Here is a 6,000-nt window from a genome sequence, read left to right on the forward strand (position 1 = left end):
TCCATACTATGGAATATTACTCAGTACTAAAAAGAAATGAACTCTTAATAAATGTAATGACATGCACAGACGTCAAAAGAATTATGCCAGTCTTAAAAGTTCCATACTATTTTATTCCATTTATATACGTTCTTTTTTTTTAATGTTTATTTATTTTGAGAGACAGCAAGCGTGAGATGGGGAAGGGCAGAGAGAGAGAGAGGAGAGACTCTCAGTCGGCGGAGAGAGTATCTAAATCAGGCTCAGTGCTGAGGGCGGACTCAGGGTTCGATCTCACAAACCATGAGATCATGACCTGAGCCAAAATCAAGAGTTGGACGCTCAAATGACTGAGCCACCCAGACGCTCCTGATTTCTTACAACTGAATGTGAATCTACAATCATCTCAAAATAAAAGTGTGAATTAAAAAAAAAGTGAAATTATATTTCCAAAAGAATTTTTTTTTATTATGAGTGGGAAGAGTACTGCTTTCTGTTTATTGATCATCATGTATCACAGTCACACACATGTGTGCGCACACACATGCACACACACCGGTCACAGATTCTTATACAAATTGAAATGGGAAGAGAAATTCAGAATTGTTCATTTGGCCATAACTAATAAAGTAATAAAAGGAACTGCAAATGAATTGGAGCAAAAAAAAAAAAAATCTTGGCATGTTTCACGAAGCTTTCCTGATCTGGCCTTTTCTACAATGGCCCCCTGGTGACGAGGGAGTGATTAGTGTGCTATGAGATGTGTAATGTGACAATTTGAGTGGCTCCCTGCATCTGGCTGTGGGGCTGGCAGCCTTTGTGCCCAGTCTGGACTCATTGAAGTGTTTCAGTTTTATTTCTTTTTGTCTCTTGCCTCTTAATGAGGCTATAGTGAGTGAGAAGTAGGCCCTGAGTTGAATATATAATTGCCATGGGAATTGAGGCCACAATCAGTCCCTGGGAATGTGGCTCATAGCCCCCACATGTCTATTGTCAAAGTCCTTTTCTATGTTCTGAATGTTTCTGAGTTTGAGTGAGCATGTGTATGTGTGCCTGTGCATGTAATGCTTATAGGTTAGCTGATTTGTCCTTGAGGGCAGAAGCAGAAGAAAATGTAGGGCACTGTACACAAGCAACTTTACATCCTTCAAACTTCTGGTTAGTGCTTATTAGCTAAGAATCAATGATAATCAAGTAGGGGAGAAGAAAAGTAGTTTCTGAAAAATCTGAACTCCCACTTACCCCCATGCAGCCCACCATATCTCCAAGTCCAGCAGTTTTGACACTAGCAAGATCTGATTTTCTGTCTTCTTCTCCTTAATTTCCTCTTGACCTAGAGGACCCCAAATTGTGAGGATTTTTCCACACCCATGGGTATTTCTAGGATCCTTAAAATCATTAATTTGCCTCTGCATTTTGTTCTTCTCTTTGTCCCCCCTCCTGTGCTCCTTGATTCATACCAGGTTGATGTATACTGAACATTTCTGCCCCTGGTTTCTATTCATTCCACAAACCTTCCTGAAGACTCTGTGTTCCCCTTAGTGGAGACCAATGGTAACTTCTAGACAAATGTTTTCTCTAGATGTCTCCAGTGGTACCCTTAGGATAGACTTACACTCATTAAATCTTTAAGAGAAGAGTCCAAGGGGTTTGGTAAAGAGGGGAAGAGAAAGATAGAGTCTAGATTCGAATTTAATGTGGGAAGAGATTCAATAATGATCTCAAAACAAATTTGCAAGAATACCAAATATCAAAATCACCTTGGTCCCAAGATGCTCTTCTTCAGATATTGGTATAAGATTCTTACAAAAGTAGACTGACCCTATTTACATTTACTCGGTTTTCTGGTATCTGAGAAAAGCACAGATTCAGAAGTTTAGGGATGATGATTTCCCAGTTAACTTAGATTTCCAGGAAGAGAATATAGTCATGTCAGTTTGATGACCTATCTACCTGAATCTCCTGTATGCACCCCTCCCTTCTTACCCCTGGCTGATTTCCCCAAATTTGGGTAGAGATACTGAAGTAGAAATTTAATGATAAAGGTAGTTTTAAAAATTCCTACAAATCCATAAGCTGCAGTTAAACTTAACTGATCTTCTGTAATAGATCTCTTTTCAGTTTCAGTTTGTGGTAGGTGGAATTCTAAGATGACCCCCTAACGACCCGGGCCCCGGTATAATCCCTTCCCCATGGAATCTCATTCCTGTGATTAGGTTTTCTCAAATGGCCTCAGTGAAGGGATCTTTCATGTGGAATTAAGTACCTGGTCAGTTGAGCTTAAGTTCATCAAATAGTCCTGGGAGGACTTTACTTAGTCAGGTGAGCCCTTTAAAAGGGTCTAGAAGTAAGAGATTCTCTGGCAGGCTCTGAAGCAGCAAGCCGCCAGAAGGTCTATAGTCTCAAGGAAATGAAGTCTTCCAACAACTGTGGGGTCTTGGAAGAAGCCCCTGAACCTCACGATGAAACCCCAGCCTTGACTGTGGAGACAGCCTTGTGAGACCCTGGAGTAGAGAGCTCAGGTAAGCCAGCTCAGTTTCCTCACCCACGGAAGCCGAGATAACATATGCATGATGTAAGCACTGAGCTTGTGTGTTTTGCAGCAGTATTAAATGAACATGCCATTTAATCTCCAGAGGTTGGGCTGGCTGCTCAGAGTGGCTGTTTTGTTCTCTTCCATCACTGTCAGTTTTTTTTCGGTAGGCCTTGCCAACTAACACAAATAGGAAAAAAAAAGTACCCTTAACACCAGGCCCTAAGTCTATATTTTGCACATTACAAACAAAAAGAGGGGAAATAGCATAACTAAAAATTCTTACCTCTATCTCCAATCAAGATATAAAACTTTAGGGACACCTGGGTGGATTAAGCATCCAACTTCAGCTCTGGTCATGATCTCACAGTTTGTGGGTTCGATCCCTGCATTGGGGTCTGTGCTGACAACTCAGAGCCTAGAGCCTACTTCAGATTCTGTCTTCCTCTTTCTCTGACCTCCCTCGTTTGCACTCCGTCTCTTTCTCTCTCAAAGATAAACATTAAAACACATTAAAAACAAAAGATGTAAAACTTTGCCCATCACAGGCCATTCATTACCAAATTCTGTTGATTCTACCTCCAAAATCTATCCGGAGCCCATCTTTTTCTTTCAGTCCCCATTCCACCCTCCTCTACGCCACCATCACTGCAGCCCAGACAGCTACCATCTGGCCTCCATGTGGGTCCCAGCATCTTCCCTTTCCTTCTTCTACACACTCTTTGCCAGGCCCAAGTGATAATAAAATATGGGCGAGGATTGTGTCCCTTCGCTTCTTAAAACGCTTTAGTAGTTTCCTGTTGTCTTTAGGACAAAATCCAAAAGGATCTAGACTCTCCCCCAAGTAATATTGATCGACTTTTCCTCACAATTCTCCCAGCCCTGTTGATCTTCTTTTCCTTCATGCACACATGGTCGGTGGAACCTGGAATCCCTTATTTGGCTAACTCGTACGCCTCTATTAATTCTTAGCTTAGAAGGGACTTCAGAGAAGCCTCCCCAGACACTCTGTAGCAAAGGCTATTGATGCTCTGTTTACATCACCTGCACCCAAGTAGTGCACCCATCCCTTAGCCTCTGCAGGTGTGGCTGCTGCTAACTGCTCACACCTGCCCCCGTTCCAGAGCACTGCATTCAGCCCATGAACACTGCCCTGCTGAAAGATGCCTGGGCGGTTATTCTGTCCCCAGAGAGCAACCTTCACTAACCATCAGCTGATGTGGGGTAAGACCATTCAGCCCCCTTGCCTGTGAGTGGGACAAATTTGGCCCTGCAGTTAATGCTCCAGAGCTCTCGGCGAGACCAGACTGCGGCTAGAGTTCTCCTGAAACCCCAAACTTCCCAGATTTCCCCTCTCCCTGTTTCAGTCCCTTACAGGTTTGTCCTGAGCGCACTCCCTCAATGAAGGATTTGTGCAAGCATCCTTTCAGTAGGCTCTGCTTCCAGAGAACCTGCACCAGGACGCCCACAATAGAAATGACCTTCCCCATTACTGCTGCACATAGACCCTCTTTGCCTTCATTGCACGATAGCAATTTTATATTTGTGGGTTTATTTATTTTGTTTCCCTATTAGCCATGAGCTCTGTGAGGGTGGGGACCATGCCTGTTTCATCCACCCTGTATCCCCAGCAGTAGTACTTTGCCCTGTACCATGGTTGGGGGGGTGGTGCTAGTAAGTTGTTGAATGGATGAACGAATGTGTGACTTTGGCGTCCTTCTCTCAAGATCAGCACAGCTGGCAGTGGACGTAATGCTTACATTGTGTCTTGGACCGTGACTTGCAAGTTGTGTGGGGCTCCTTTACATGTTTTTAAGTGGAAGCGTTTGGAAAACCAATCTCCATTAACTTAGATTCTTCCTCATGTGAAGAATGAGTAGGAGGAGGAAAAAAAGGAGAAAATAGTTTGGTCAAGTGGTGGGTGGTGTTTCTTTATTCACCTTGGAGTATTGAGACACTGAGGTTTGGGGCAAGAGCCACTCGCTCAGGGCACAAAACAAGTGAAAGTCTTAATTATGAACTGAATCAAAGGCTCTAACACCTGTGTTTCTTTCCTCCTACTTATTTCCTTTCCCTCTCAAGCTACTGATTAAATCATCTTGCGCTACACAGAAGTAAAGGTTTGCTCAACTTCTTTGCTTGAGTCAATGTCAAAACTAGGTATAAGCCTTAGAATATGTTAGTCTTTTGAAATACCATCAGTCCACCTATTTTATTGGGAATCTATGATGTGTTGAGCATTGATCTCACCATGACTAAAAAGGAGATTAACTGGAGATTTTGTTTCATTGTTTTTGGTTGTTATTGAATGCCGAGTAAGGCAGGACTAAGGAGCTCCATTAAACTGTTTTGTGTCTGGGACAGTCATCAGTGGATTTTTATTAATGACAAACTTATTTCCTGCTTTATTTTTCTTTCTTTTATGTTTTAAGTTTATTTATCTTTTTTTTTTAATTTTTTTTTTTCAACGTTTTTTTATTTATTTTTGGGACAGAGAGAGACAGAGCATGAACGGGGGAGGGGCAGAGAGAGAGGGAGACACAGAATCGGAAACAGGCTCCAGGCTCCGAGCCATCGGCCCAGAGCCTGACGCGGGACTCGAACTCACGGACCGCGAGATCGTGACCTGGCTGAAGTCGGAGGCTTAACCGACTGCGCCACCCAGGCGCCCCTAAGTTTATTTATCTTGAGACAGCAAGAGAACATGAGCTGGGGAGGGGCAGAGAGAGAGGTGAGAGAGAATCCCAAGCAGGCTCCTTGCTGGCATGCAGAGCCCTACGTAGGGCTCCATGCCACGAACTGTGAGATCAGGACCTGAGCAGAGATTAAGAGTTGGATGCTCAACCAACTGAGCCACCCAGATGCCCCTCATTGAAGCACATTCACATACACTATTTCAGTTTCTTCTTGCAACATACCTGTGTATTAGTGAGATAGTATAAATACCCCCATTTCATGGATGTGGAATCCAGATTTCTAAGTGTTTGCCCAAGCTCATATAAGTAGTGAGGAAGAGATCTGTGACAAGAAACTAAAGCTGTAAGCTTATTTTTTTTTTCAATGTTTATTTATTTTGAGAGCAAGCATAAGAAGGGGAGGGGCAGAGAGAGAGAGAGAGAGAGAGAGAATGAATCCCAAGTAGGCTCCATGCTATCAGTGAACCATGAGATCATGACCTGAGCCAAAATCAAGATCAAATAAATGCTTAACTGATTGAGCTGCTCAGATGTCGCTACAGCTTTAATCTCAGGGATCCTCTACTTCTACGTGGACTGGGTAGAGGGTGGGAGGTTTGCTCTGGGGGCAGATGGTCCTTCCTCCAGCAACTGCTGAGTCGGTCAGGTGGCACAGGAGCTGTGGGTTGGATGAGAGCTGTGGTTCTCACCCTGTGCCCCTCAGAAAAGTAGTCTGGTGTTAACAAGGTGCACTGCCCCTGACATCAATGTGTCTTTGCTGATCCTGATAGTAAGCTATTTGATAGAATGTTC

The sequence above is a fragment of the Panthera onca genome, chromosome A2 (genome assembly GCF_046562875.1).
Source record: "Panthera onca isolate mPanOnc1 chromosome A2, mPanOnc1 haplotype 2, whole genome shotgun sequence".
Lineage (NCBI taxonomy): Eukaryota > Metazoa > Chordata > Mammalia > Carnivora > Felidae > Panthera > Panthera onca.